Genomic DNA, 15960 nt, shown 5'->3' with positions numbered 1-15960 from the left:
AATTAATTAGCAACTTTTTAATAGTCAAAACTTCAGTTCAGAATTTCAAAAATTGAGTTTAAAACATTTGACTGCACTAAAAGAAAATTACATTCTGCGCATGCTTTTGCTCTTAAAGCAAAGGTCAAGCTGCCTGGAGACAATTCCTATGTCTCACATATTTAACAGTAAAATAAGAGGACAAGCACTGAAGCTGTAGGGTGACATGATGTCTTCATCAGTGAAGCTTCTCTCCTGCGTGGCAAATGTACAAGGGTTTTTTTGTAGATTCTATATTGTAGGTGGAAAGTTGGGTTGCTCTCTGACAGCCAAAAATCAGAAGGATTCTGGTAGTACCTTTTCTAATGAACACATTTTATTAAAAGGCAGAAGGTCTTGCTCATTTTATCAGATACATGGAGAGATTAAGCTGATTTTCAGCCTTTTTGTGTAATTTAATGCTTTCCTCACTTCAGTTTTGTGGAACATTATCTATAGGTAATTTATTCTCCTGCCACAGTGTTTAGTCTGTAGGTCATGACTGGTTCTCAGCCAAGATTATTTTGCTTTTAAAAGTAAACATATGCTCTTTCCTTGACTTTTTAGTGGTTCTCCATATCACTGTGCTTGGTCTTCTTCTGGACCTCCTTGGAGGGCTGGGGACTAGAGGCATCATGTTATACTGAATTGATTCCTTCCCAAGTACCCAGTAACAGTTGAAGGGGAGGAGAGATTGGTCCAGTGAGTCCTTTGTTGTAGTTAAAATTAGGGCATTTACACTCTACACCAGAAGAGGTCACCTGTCAGTTCAAGGTCAAATGTCAAAACCAAAGTTGACATGATTCTTGACTTGGTACAGATCTTGGTGGCAAGAAATAAACTGAAGTTATTGAGCTGAGCATCAAGATGACAGAAGCAGTTTTTGTGCAGAAACCATCTGCTCTGCTATTAACTGGATGGGATAATGGCAGCCCTGTTGAAATTACAGGTCCATGACTTGGGCCAGGGCTCACAGTTACTATTGGATTTGCAAACCAAGGCAGTGGCCAGAAAACATCCCCACTGCATTATCTGAAGTGATGGTTGTGACCTTATCTAGAATGGGAGAACTTGCTGACAGTAAGCTGTGCTCTCATCAGCACCAGAATAGTCTACTGTCTTCTGAACATTCTGAATAGTTCTACCTGTGAAGACTACTCAGAAATTTCAGTTGGTGCAGAATGCAGCTAAATGCATGTTGGTAGATAAGAACTGTTAATGCTGTGTGTCACCTATATAGCAGGCATTGCATTAATTTTTAGTAAGCTATCTGGTTCTAACTGCTTGTGGTGTTCAGATGTAAAACTATACTTTGGCTCATAAGTACTTTAATCCAACTAAGACTGATTACTCAGTATGCTTATCTCAATTGGTGATAGTGAAGATCAATCAATCAATCAGCTGGAATAGAGCCGAAGGGACTATGGAGATCTTCTAGTCCACCCCCCCCCCCTGCTCAAACAGGAGACCCTATACAATATGAGACAAGATACTCCAGATGTGAACAGTGAGAACTGTGGGAGCCAAGAAATGTTTTTCCCCACTTCGCATTTTGTAAAATATCTTCTCCATGGACCCAACCCTGGTATGATTTGTAAAGCTACAAAGTCTGAGTCTATTGTCTAGAATAATGTAAAGCTATGGTCACTAGATTGATGAGCTGGTGCCAAGGTATTTGAGATTGTTTATTAGTTTGCCTACTTGTTTTATTTATTATTGTATTACTACGTGGTTACTACTGTTTAGTTTTAACTGTATTTTAATGTTTAATGGCTTAGTGTACACTGCTGTGAGTTGAGTATACAAGCATGATAAATAAATAAGATGGAAAAACCTTCAAACCAACAACAACAAAAAAAAAAACTTGGCAGACTCCACCAATTCTGGAATGACTTTTAGATTTTCTCTAATAAGAAAAATCAAGTAGAATGTTCCCAGAACAGATATGCAGCTATGCTAGATGATCATATGCAAAATATGCCATCAGGAGGAAATGGTAATGCTGTCACCCTTTTCCCACAGAATGTCTAAGAAGAATTTTGTGCTTGGTATATTCTGTGAAATTAAAATGGCAGTCACTGTAAAAGAGATGTTGTAGAAAAGCAGAAAAGCAAACCAACAGCAAGAAAGTCAAAAGTGTTTTCATTTCTCCATGCAGGATGAGAGAAAAAGGGAAGGAAAAGAAAGCAGTGAAGTGACTGATGGATTCATTTTTTAAATCATAGATTAAAAATACAGTTTATTTGATAAAGGTTTGGAGGAATGTTGAGTAAGCTGGAATGTACTTTTAAAAAAGGCTGTGGAAGCAATGTAATGCATAGATTCATCCCAGACAGGTATGGAAACTCATTGGAAGATTTTTAGGACCATGTCCAAGTCAATATACTTGTTTTGAGAGTAATTCTTTCATTGGTTAAGAAGCTTTACAAAATAGACTTCCGGTCTGGAGCCGCGGCGCCACAGTCGGGAAATTAGCGGGCTCTAATGAGCCCATGGAAACCCCGACTGACAAACCGGTGCCCGACCGGTCTTCGGACCGACCTGCATCTTGTAGGGATGGGAGGTGAAGAGGAGCGCCTCGGAGGGCCAAGAGGAACAGGAAAGTTCCTCGGAGGCCAGAGGGAATCCTCAAAGTCGGCGGCGGGGGTAGGCAGCCATGGCGGCTGCCACAAAGCCGCGGCAGACCGGGACACAAGATCATGCAGGAAGAAGAATAAAGAATGAGCATTTCAAAGCCAGGTGAGTGACACCAACCCAGGCAAATAAAGGGATTACTTGGAATATTTTTTAAAAAATAAGACCCCAACCTTAAACAGCGGCTACTGATCCATGGAGCTTGAAGACTTAAAAGAAAGGGGGGAAACAATGGAGACCCAAGACAAACTTTGCATTAATTAATTTGGCTTAGAAGAATTTGTTTCTAATAATTTGGAAAACTGGACTTTTGTTTTCTGTTCTCTTTGGAGTGGATTGAAGAAGTATTTTTGGGGGAATTTAAATCTGTGAAAGTTAACGAAGTTAATGAAGATTGACAGATGGATGGCTACAAAATTGCCATGAAGTCTGCGGTGACTAAGCAGGAAAGTGGATTGAAGAGATTTTACTTTCTGCTTGGAAAAGAAATATCCTAAATGGCTTTCTACTTTGGATTATTATGATTACTTTGGAATTAACATTAGACTAATAGACTTTGGAAATTTCTATCCTGTTCTGGGTGATTTTAAGAAGAAAGATCTTGGACCTTTTCTATAATGGAAACTTACAGATTTAGCAAAAAGAAGGTGTGGCGCACGAACAAAGTGGAGACATCATGCTTGGAGCAGACATTTATAAGAGCATTAAAGTGATATATAGAACTTTTAATTTGAATAGATGAACTTTGAAGTGGAACATGTGGACAGACAAGAAAAAGAAGAAACAAAATAGATTTAAACTAAATGTAACTAAATTGTAATGTAATGCTTAAAAGCCTAAAGGAATAAAAGGGTTTTTTTTTTCTTTTGGATTAAACAGGAAGGTTTTTGGAATAATAAAGAAAAAATAATAGTAAATGGCAATTAAAATAGGGATTTATATACTAAGTGGTTAAAAATTACTATGAGAAGTGTATACTAATGTGAGATAATTTTAAGAAAACTTATTATTTGTTGTAATATGTCTTAACTATATTCTGCAGACAAAGTTGACTATGATTGATTAACATATTACTGAATGAAACTATGAAATACACAGATGATAGAGATAAATTGTGATCTAATTTAACAAATATGGGAAATGATGATTATTATGAAACATAATGAGAATTAATTTTGATGAATATGCTGAGATATAGAGATTAAATAGATAATTATGATGTAAGGGAAAACTAAAATAATGAGGTGAAGGATACTAACTAGATAAGAGTTAGAGACTCATAGGAAGTAAGTGGGAAAATAAATAAAATGCTGGAAATCAGCCAAACAATGGCAGGAGAGTTGGAGGAGACTATGCTGGAAATCAGCCAAACAGAAAATGCTGGAATTCAGCCAATAAAATGCTGGAAATCAGCCAAGCAATAGGAGGAGAGTTGAAGAAAAATATGCTGGAAATCAGCCAAACAATGGAAGGAGCTCTGGAGGAGGTTATGCTAGAAATTAGCCAAATAAAATATTCTGGAAGTCAGCCAAGCAATAGGAGGAGAGTTGGAGAAAAATATGCTGGAAATCAGCCAAACAATGGAAGGAGTTCTGGAGGAGATTATGCTAGAAATTAGCTAAACAAAATAAGCTGGAAATCAGCCAAACAATGGAGGGAGTCTGGGAGAAGCTTATGCTAGAAACTAGTCAAATACAATATGCTGGAAATCAGCCAATAATGTTGGGAGATTGGGAGGAGATAATATTGGGAATAATCTCAAAAGAGTTGATAACTTGGAGAAGAATAAGCAATATGTTCTTGTGATAAAACTGTGTAATATGTGGGATATTAAATTGGAAAGTTCAAGATATTTTGATTTGATAAAAAGGGTCAAATAATTAAGATGTTGATAAAATTGTGTTTTATAAATTTTAACAAAATGGAGTTGTATTGAAATTGAACTTGATAATTTTGGTGATAAAATTGTAAGGTATATAATTAAAATAAGAGATTAGAATATTGTTAATAACTATTTGGATATTGATGAGATATAGATACAGAGATAATGAGCTAAAATTTAATTCGAAGTTAAAACTGTATTGATATACTAGATTTGTTTAGATGAAAGTGTTAAAATTTTATGTTTAATTTTTTTTTTCGCTGTTTTAAATTTTTAAAAGATGTAATGGAAAAGTGGAATAGAGCGTGTTAAAAGAATGTAAACATGTTAACCATCTATGACCGGATTGAAACTCTGTTCTTGAAAGTTATATTTTATGTTTATGTTTGGGAAAAAATAAAAAAATATTTACAAAAAAAAAAAAGAAGCTTTACAAAATAAACAAAAAAATAGTTGTTCTAAGGCAGAGCATGGTTCAAAAATCATCTGGAGAAAGTGCTTTGGACCTTGTGCGAGGGCAGCATCTTTCGGTCACTCATTAAAGCTTGACATTTTAAAATTAATTTTTATTAAATATTTTTTACAGAATAAAAACATTTAAAGAAAATAAAAGAATGGTGAGAAATAGTGGTCTTCCCTGCAAGCATTGTTTAATTATGTGCAAATATAACAGAGTTCTTCATATATCTGTTCTAAATCTGAAAATGTCTCATTGAATAATATTTCTATAAAGCCTGCAGTTTTTATTAATATTGTTTACCAAATAATAGAATTAAGAAGAATTAATTAATTCTTCCACTTAATCCTTAATTAGTAAAGATCCCCTTTGGATAACATTTAGGATTTATCCTTATAGGAGGTAAAGCTAAGCATACAAAAAGGAAGGAAGGAAGGAAGGAAGGAAGGAAGGAAGGAAGGAAGGAAGGAAGGAAGGAAGGAAAAATAATTATTCCTTGAGGCAAAGTAAGCAGCTTCTTAAACAGTCCAAGAGGATTATTTTTCTAAAGTAAATGAGGCCCCAAATTAAATCTTGTGTAATATCTTATTTGATGAGTTTTTAATTGCTAAATTTTGGTGTTTAATAATTATAATGTTGTTAATTTATTTGTATGTTATTGTTGGCTGCCTCAAGCACCAGTTCTAGTGCTAGACAAGATGTACATTTAATAAATGTACTAATATGTGAACTATGAATGTCATGCAGATAATTTAGTTTGATATTGGAAAACCATTCAGTAAAGTTCCCCATAATTTATGGTTAGCAAAATTGTTATGTGCAAGCTAGATAACTGTATCTTCATGGGGATTCACATCTAATTAAAAACTGTATTCAAGGCATAGTCAATGGTTCCCTATCAAGGAATCCTATGAGGCATTAGTTAGCAGCATAGAAATCTGGGGGAAAAAACCTAAATGATCTCAACAGAATATTCCCTAATTAAGAAAGGAAAATAAAAAGGACAGGTATAGAATGGGAACACCTATGTGGATAATGATACATGTGAAAAGAAACTTTTATATGATATGAAATGTGAATGTGCACTTGGGGAGCATTAATAGTATAATAGTTCCCAAAAGAAAGGGGATAATAATCTGTTTAATTATACAAGGATATAGGAAAACTGAGGTGGGGTCAGCAGAAGGTAGCAATATACAAAGCAAGAAATCTGGAAAACCTGAAAGAACTTTTGAGGGCTGAATATACTTCAAATACTTAACTGTCTGCCATACGGAAGTGGAAATTTTCTGCTATCCCAAAGGATAGAACTAGAAGCTCTGTGTTTATGTGATAAAAAAAAATTGATTTTAGGAGAAACACCATAGTTGCAGTAGTTTAAAAGCAGATCCAATTATCTAGAAGGCTAGCAAGGCCCCCCAACTGAAGTCTTCCAACAGAGATGGGCAGCCATCTGGGAGGGATAGCATAGCACTCCGTTTCCTGCAGTGAACCTGTATGCTTAGTTCAGACTTCAGAAAGCTTACAAATCCTTCCTTTTGCTATTCAGAATTTCCAAAACAACTCCCTACTTCTTGTCCCCACTTTTCTTGTGTGTCAGGAACAATGTCACAAGAACATTTGTCATATGAAAAATCATCTGCAATGTCCTGTTCGTTTACTGCTTATCAAGCAATATTGAAACAGCAACCCTTAATTTGCCTTGGTTTTGTATCTCAAAACCTACACGCATATTTGAGCCATCTAATAAATCACTTCCAAAGGGTTTTTCCTCGCTCTAGCATGATTTATATAATATTAGCATTTTATATTTCATACATGTTAACATTTATAATGTTCAAAACCCTACATGCTCCATAAAAGTCATTGAGCTGTTCTAAAAATGCACTTCTTTCACTTTAAAGTTCATGAAGTATATAAGAATTTTTCAGTGTCATTATACTTTAGATTTCAAATTCAGTGTATGGAATCTATATTGAAATTTTAAGGGCAAAAAAGGAAAGATTAATATCCTCATCTACAGCTCAAAGTATGCACTAGTACTATTACTAGTCAATCAGATTTATATGTTTGTGTTTAGGGGATAATAGTATGGCATGACCTTTAAGAATTGATGGAAATTTTCAGAAAAACTACCTCTGCACATGTTCTTCCCACTTCCCCAGAAGTCACCACATACTTGAAAGCTATCTAGATATTATTTCCCAACCAGAGGAAATTGTGTTGCAATCTTCAGAATATGAGGATTTCAATCTCAAAACAAAGCAAGGCCATATTTTCCCAACATTTGCTAAAAAAAGATAAGGACTTTACTTCTTGAAAACATTTTCTTTAGCAAGGCAAAACTAATCTGTTTCCTCTCAGTCTAGACTTACTGTTTTGACAATAGAATTATCTCCAGTTTGAGTATTACCTGGAACTGTCCACAGTGCTATCCACAATGTGGATTTCTACCATAAACCCTTCTATACTGAAACTACTGCTTGTCTTTGATTATTCTGGGTAAAACTGGAAACTGAGGAAAAAATAGGGGAAAGGGAGAGAGTCTATTAAACTTTCTCTCCCCATTATTTTTCTGCTAAGAATCATCTTTCCCAAACTGCTTCTTCACCACTTGAAGTGGGGTTGAGGGGGAAATAAATAAAAATCTCTAATTTTTTTGGTGAAAAAAGTAGGCTACAGAATGATCAGATGTAGATTATAGTTAATATGGCTCGATGAGTGGAAAAGAAAAATATCAGAATTTCATATCATGTGTAATTTGAACCTTAGTGTTATTGTTAACATTTAGAGACATATAGCTTTCTATCCTCACTGTTCCACCAGATTTTTCTTCTATTTTGATTCTCACTGGCTCAAGGTTGACTCAGCCTTCCATTCTTCCAAGGTCAGTAAAATAAGGACCTAGATTGTTAGAGGCAATATGCTGACTCTGTAAACCACTTAGAGAGGACTGTAAAGCTCTATGAAGCAGTATATAAGTCTAAGTGCTATTGCTATTCCTCTTTTAGTACACATGGTCATTACTATATTGACATTTACAGAACAATTTTAACTATTTTAATATCATTTATTAAATTGCATTTAAAAGAGTGCCATTGAGTTCGGTAGAATTTATTTCATGGGAAAAAAAATGCTTATTGTTGAAGCTTTTATTTTAAGAATACTTTTCCTTTATTCTGAATGGAAAACTTGCATGCCATCTGTCTCTATTGGTTTTTCTTTTCCAAACACCATTATAAGATTTTTCAGGGTCAGCAAGAAGTGTGCAGAAATGTTCTTTTTGTATTCACACTAGCTCTAGTTTGTTTTTCTGGCATAAATTCCAACTTATTTTTACCAAACTTTACATGATTAAGAAATGAGTAATTAATTAGAGTCCTTTTTTAAAAAAAATTAAATTACTCTCCAAAAATACCTCACCTTTTATAAAATGTCTGTGAGATCTGTCAATATCTCTAATTTTTACCCTATGCAGAACACCAAAAAAAGCAGCAATGAAGAAGTTTGCAATTCCATCAGATTTATGCAAATACTGTTCAATTGTTAACCAGTACCATTTTTCCCTCAAGTGGTTCATGGAAGAGAGCATAAAATCTTGAAAAATTCTCATTTCACAATTTTCTTTCATCTGTATTATATATTTTATTTATGGCAGGTCTACCAAACATATACTAAAAGGGCAAAAATATCATAGGGGCTATAGACTACATTGAAGTCAATTCACTTATCTGGAGCACAAGATGGTTGGAAACATCTCTCCCTCTCTCCTCATTTTTCACTCAATTTTCAGATCAGATATATAACTGGTATACATGTATTCATTTCTCATTGACTGTATTTTTACACTGAATTACATGTGTAATGTAACTGATCTCCATCTGATGTGCTGCAATTAGTCTTAAACCAAATATTCTTCAGTTGTGTTTTGTCACTAATTATTATGTGAAGGGGATTCTCTCTCCAAAACAAATACCCTTCAAACTTTCCTTTTTCATGAAGTGATCCCATTTAATTATGATAGCATAATTCTCTGTGTATTCAGTTCCACTCGCTTTATGCCAATGTCAGTAAGAACAAATAAAGATCATCGGAGTGAAGAAAACATCTCCTGTACCAGATAACCATTTCTAAACAACCAAAAATTGTGGAAAATACCAGCATTCTCCTCAGCATTGTAGCAGTGATCTTTGAACATTATTAAAAAGGGAGTTACTTTTTCTACTTTTGACCACTTGAACATATTACATAAGTTATATTAAAAAGGGGTGCTTGTGTTACAATCATTTAGGCCTGAGATGATCACCAGCCGATTATTTCAGTCACTAACCATATTTAACTTAAGGTCAGTCTGATTGCCTAGAGAACAACTATGAGACCTGTTTATGGAACTGTAAGTTTTTGTCAGATCAAAAGGCCAACCTGTCCTTCCTCATGCAACAATGAAGTCCCCTACAGATCTGTCCCTGCTATTTAGACTCATTAGGCTTCAAATAGAAAACAGAAATGCCCTGTTGTCCTAAAGCTCACTGCTTCAAAATAACTATTTGGAAAGCAAATTTTCGTGTCGGTTATTTGATATGCTCTCAGCTATTTCACTATCTCTGTGGTAGCAACATGACAGTTTTTAGAAGATGAGGGCTCTTGCTGAGAAGTATAATAATGTATTATGTTGATAAATACTTTATACAGAAAGCGATACTTCTGAACTGGTTCCTTTGCAGCATCCCCCACCTTCTGATAATCCATGTACAGTAATATATAATCCTTTTTTTATTATCTTTTCTTCTGAGGTTTTCAACACAAATAAAATTTTAGAAGTTGAATGCTAATTAATTCAGGTCAGGGTAGTTTTTTCCCATGCTAATGTCTTGGCTCTAATACCGTAGATCATTGTAAGCATTTTGAAAATTGCTGAAACTACTTTTTGTAAAAAGAGACTTGTAAGTAGCTCAATTCATTTTAACAGTGGATTCTGAGATTTATTCTACTAAAAAGGAAGGTACTTCAGAGTAGTGATTTTTTAAAGTTTCATTAATATAATAATTTTTAACTTTTCCATATGGATTGTGTGCACTAGGAAGCCTGCATGTTTTATAGAAAATCTTTTTCAAGCTTTCAGATACAGTACCATATGTCCGAATATAGTTCCCGTTATCCAAATACACAGGACCACTAGCCAATTCTAAAGTGCTAGATCAATAAAAGAGATATAGGAAAGCTGCTTTGTAGAGCTTGTTTTTTCTATTAATGAATTACTTTATTCATGGTGGAATAATATGTCTACATAATTGTAGGGTATTGCATAATAACTCATTGATTTAGCATTGTTTTTCTTTGCTATTCCAACTGTTTGTCCAATATGTAATGGAGTTCAAAAAGGATACTGTGAATTTCAGGAAGAGGTTTGAAAGGATTCAAGAGGCTATCCCAGAAAGGAGATTGCCCAAACATTAGTGCATGTAGAAAATGTGTTTTGTAGCTGTGTGGCATAGTGTCCTTCTTCCATCTACATTTTGGCTGGAAAGGCTGCAGGTGGACCTGCCAAATTGAGGACTGTGTATTGGCAGAAGGAAGCCAGAGACCAATATCTGGGGTCGTCTGGAAAAAAATGTTTGATTGCCTTTGTCTCAGAGTTAATAACATCTCTGTAGTGAGGGGATTAAGCACTTACATTTCTTTGGTAATTCCTCTAGAGTAGATTTTCATGCCTTCCAAGAGACAGTATGGGAAGTAGCAGTATTCTTTCATGACAGCATAATAAAATTATTTCCAGAACAGATTGACTATCAACTTGTGGTGGGAAATGAAAATGAATGACCTCTTAAAATGAATTATCCTGAGTGACAAGCAGCATTGTCTCTGAGTTGTCCCTAAAGAAAAAAAAAATGAAGTGAATTTTGAGGTAACTGCTTGGCAAAGCAGACAAACAGATTTCAGGGATGCTAAACAAGATGTGTACAAAAATGAAGACATAATTAACTGCCAGCTCCTAGTCACAGAATATCATGTTCCAATAAAATAAACATTACATAATACAAAGAAATTGTCAGGTAGCAAATGAATATGAATATCTTTCCATGGAGAGTAACTTTATCTCAAAAGTTTTGCATTGGATAGGGCACAAAAGGTTTCTTTTCTTTTCTTTCTTCTTTCTCTTTCCAGAAGTTAAAAAAATCTTCACTGCTGCAACAAGTAGCTGAAGCATTTCTATGCAAAATTCTGCCCCATAATTTTACATAATTCATTTCTTAGAAAAAATAAATCTACTGCATCTTTAAAGATCACTCTGTACCCATTCACAGTTTAGAGAATTTATTTTTCTTTTGCAAACAAGCTAACATTTTCACCCCATCTCCAATGTTCATAGGCCTGGCAAAGGAATTAATGAGCCAAGAAAGAACTAAACTTTTCTTTCAAGAGGTTGTCAATCCATTCATTTCTCACACAATCATGCATACTTTAGAAAGATAGAGTGTGCTGTATTTGAGTAATTAATAAGTACATTTTAGGAAGTCTGAAATTGACATATAGGCCTTCAGATTCTAACCTGAGTGCAGTTTTTCACAAAAAGATTTGTCCACTTCCCAAGAAAGGCAGTTGTTAGATGGTCTAGAAAAGGGGGAAATTCTGGGTTCAAGATTTGAAAAGGTTTCATAGAAAACCAGCACTACAATTAAGACAATACATGTCACAGAAATAATCTCTTGGTAGGAGAATTTATTGACACATGTATGACATTCAGTTATCAGGAGAGTAGAGTTCATGTAGTTTCTGGAATCATGGTGCAAAACATTTGGCTTGACCATTTTTTCTTCCTACATACAGAGTGCAGTTTTGATTCTTTGCTCCCGTCACAAGGAAATATATGGAACATTGAGAAATGGCACATGAATACGTCTTAGGCCCAGGCACTGTGCAGTCTTCTTAGTAGAAGATTGGGACAACAGCTGCCTTTTTCTAACCCCAGCAGCTTGTTGGGGACTCCTTTCCCTTGGAGGAATCTTGTGGAGGATGTGTACATTCTTTGGGGAGGGTCATGATGAGCTAGTACACTGTAGGGAAGAGATGGAAAAAACACCTAAGTGTTTTGATGTAAACAAAACCCCTCTCATGACTTACTGGTCTGAAGAATACCTTGATTAATCATTCAGTTTCTTCTTTACACACTACACAAATATACAGGGAGGGGAGGGGAGGAGAGAGAGACCAGGTTTACTGGCTAAGATGGTCTAATTTTTTAATATATGTAAAAATCAGGATAAGAGCGTTTGGAACTTGACCAATTTTTTTCCAGTTTCCACCATGATAGACAAAATATTCAGTTATATCTAAGTGGGAAGTTAAATTTTTTTCTTGTTTAAAATAGAATTTTCACACTCTAAGCTGTGTGGTTGCTAAACTAAATGTCATGCAAACTTAACCAAACTAGTTGCTTTTCTCACCTTTATTTACAGTATTATAAAGAAAACAGTGTATGAAGAGTTTGATGTAAGTTTGATAAAAGGTTGTAAATAAAATAAATAAAAGCAGATGGCAATCCAGACTGAGACCATGGAGCCATACATCTTTCCACTTTAACTCACAAAATTTTCCCTTACAAAAAGCTCTGAAGAGAAACAACATACTCCATTGTCTAGGATTGGAAGTCTAAATTTTCTCCACTGGTGCTTGGTGCTCCTCAAATACTAATTCTATTGCAAACAAACAAACAAAAAGCAGATCAACTGCTTGCTGGCATTGAGTTCTTGGTTTGTGATTCAGTGGGACCAGCTAAGAACTGAGCAAGCTTCCATATATAAAGTTGTTTGCTTGCTTGCTTGCTTGCTTGCTTGCTTATAAGATTTGTATAGCCACCTATCTCACACAAATGACTGAGCAGTTTACAGGATTAAAACACACAAACCCACCAAACAGAGCCCCTGGTGCCCAAGGATAAACAGTAACCCCACTCCCATCAATAATAACAGAACTCATCTAACCATCTGACCCAGGTCTACAATGCCTTAAGGATTGTAGGATAACAGTGCCCTGCAAACCTCCAGGGAGGATAACAGTGCCCTGCAAACCTCCAGGGAGATGCTGTTGGCAGGGAAGTGTTGTCCCTGAAAAGGCATGGCTTCAGAGTCAGCAACATGACATTATTTTAAAAAGGGGGAATCTGGAGTCCACTGTCTCTATAAGATCTGGTGAGGCATGCAGAAATGATAAGGAAAATAGGAAAATGGAAGACTGCAAGTACCCTATCCCTTGTCATGGAGGACTTGTAGATGATGATCAGCACTTTGAACTGTACCAGAAGCCTACTGGGAGCCAGTAGGCATCACAGAGCAGTGTTGGTAAATGCCAAAAATTGACTACACCACTGCATTCAGGATCAGCTGCAACTTCCAAGTACTCTTCAAGGGCAGCCCCTTATTGAGTGTTTTACAGTAAATGAGAGGTGACTATGGCATGAGTCACTATGAGCAAGGCTTTCCTATCCAAGAATGAGCACAATTGGTGCACAAGATGAACCTATATAAAAGACCCCTGCTCATGGCTCCTACCTTCTCTTTGAGCAGAAACAAGAGGACCACTACAAATTACACAACTCTGATTGAGGAAGTATACCAGTTAAATATGGAAAATCTCTAAAACTGGGCCATTAGTTCATCAGGCTACTGATGGCCAAACTAAGGAACTGGCTTGTACAGATTGAGATGGGATATGCTTGTACTGCAAAGTTTGAATGTTATTGTAGCCCCTGTCAGCCAATGTATGGTAAAAAAAAAAAGGCTTTTTCTGCCCTGCCAAATAGAACTATTAGTTCTTGTTGGACAACAATGTATTCTGGCATCTTCAGCTGGCCGGAAAGTTACTGGTTCCAAATTCTCATATTTTCAATTCTCATTTTTATTATTTTTATTTTTGGCAATGGTTCAGTAGCATTTCCCTGAAATTGTAAGTATCAGCCATTCTCAGGAATTCCCTAGGCAGCTTCCTGAACCCCTTGGCCCTCACCATACAAACAGTTCAAGAGAATAGTTTATATGTATGTCTATGTATGCATTTATGTTATGTATTGAAGAAAGGCACTGCCAAAAACTGATAGAAATCATGAGTGGCTTCATAGAATAACACCCACAGTTTTTACAACAATGAATATCCAGTGCCTCCATTGTGCTAGATTCTGTAGGAGAAAAGCAGGGGGAGGGGGCAGAGTTAAATGTGTCATCAGCTTAGAGTCCTTATGTTGCCACAAACAATACAAATCCAACCCCGCTTGAATTTTATTGAACCTTATCTGGCATTGATTGAGTTTTGAACTTTAGTTTACTAGATTCTTGTGTATAATGAATTATAAATCTTTCGGATGTCAACATATAGTCCTGATCCTTTACATCTGACAGATTTTGTACTACCAGATTGGGGCTGCAAAGCCATTTTTGTGTCACAAGATTAAATCGCACAACAGGGAAAAACTGCACAACTGGGGTCTGTTCTTCTTCAAACTTAAAGGACTGCCATATATACAGGCACTCCTCAATTTATAACCTCAATAAGAATCTCAACTTCCATTACTAAATGATGGGATCTTTAAGTGAATTACACCTGATTTTACTTATTTTCTTGGTAGAAGCCAGCTGGGAAGGTTGCAAATGACCTTGGAATGTTGCCACCATCATATATACATGATAGTTGCCAAGTCCCTGAATTTTTATCTCATGTCTGTGGGGAAGCTGAAACAGTCCTAGTGTAAGGACTGATCATTAGTCATTTTTTAGCACCATTGTAACTTTGAACAGTTATTAAATAAATGATCACAAGCTGAAAACTATATGTCCACAGATATACTATGTGTACAAAATATTATTGGAGCCACTTTTGTTTCCAGATCATCTGGATCCACTTTCAGAGCTTTTTTTTTTTAGTGTCAAGAAATTTTCATAATAAGGATCAGGGGTGAAATGTTCCCGGTTCAGACCGGCTCAGGCGAGTAGGTAGTGGAGATTGAGGCTAGTTCACCGAACCGGAAGCAATGGCTGGCTGGCCATGCCCCCGAACCAATCCACGGCCTGCAGTCCTGCCATGCTTGCTTGCCTGCCTTCCATGCTGACTTCCTGGTGTCCCGGTGGCCACCTTGCGAAGGCAGGCAAGCAGAAGTCCACGTGGAAGGCAGGCAAGCATGGCAGGGCTGCAGGGAAGGAGCTAGCAGCCCACACACACACACACACACACACACTCAAGCAGTGGCTTCCCTGTTCAGCCCCGACAAGCTAGGCATCCATAGTAATGGGGTTGTTTTGTTTGCTTCGGGAGGGCAGGTGGACATATTCATTATAGTTGTCAGCTGCAGACGTCCACCTGCCCTCCCGAAGAATCACCTCGGTGAACAAAACAATCCCATTGTGCTGTGCCTCCTTCTGCAGCCAAACATGCCCAGCCATCCGTGCTCTTTCCTCCAATGGGCTCTGCATGGGGCGCTTGGAGAGCAAGCGAGCAAGAGAGCTCTACAACCTCTGTTTTTGTGGGAGGGGAGGAAGGGAGGGAGGGAGGGATCTGAAGCCGAGGCACCCAAGCTTCTGGCAGCGGCAGGGCAGCCTCTGAGCAGCCAGCTCCACCTGACCTACTCCCTGAGTCTTGCCGTTCTCCTGCCCGCCCCCAGGTCAAGCAGCTGCAGGCTCTGCCGTACAACAGGACCTCTCATTTTTCCCACAGCACGGTGTACGCTTGCTACCTCTGCTTGCCTGCTTGCAAGCAATGATCTTCTCTGCTTCTCTCGGGATGCTGGTGCGGGCACTATGGATGCACAGCTTGTTGGGGCTGAGCAGGGAAGCTGCTGCTTGAGCTGGGGGGGTGGGGCAGGAGAACGGCGAGACTCAGGGAGTAGGTCAGGTGGAGGTGGCTGCTCAGAAGCTGCCCTGCCGCTGCCAGAAATTTGGGTGCCTCGGCTTCAGATCACTCCCTCCTTCCCTCCCTCCCTCAC

Source organism: Pituophis catenifer, unplaced genomic scaffold (genome assembly GCF_029215685.1).
Source record: "Pituophis catenifer annectens isolate HBS135680 unplaced genomic scaffold, rPitCat1.0.hap2 SCAF_3, whole genome shotgun sequence".
NCBI lineage: Eukaryota > Metazoa > Chordata > Lepidosauria > Squamata > Colubridae > Pituophis > Pituophis catenifer.
This window is presented reverse-complemented; position numbering follows the sequence as displayed.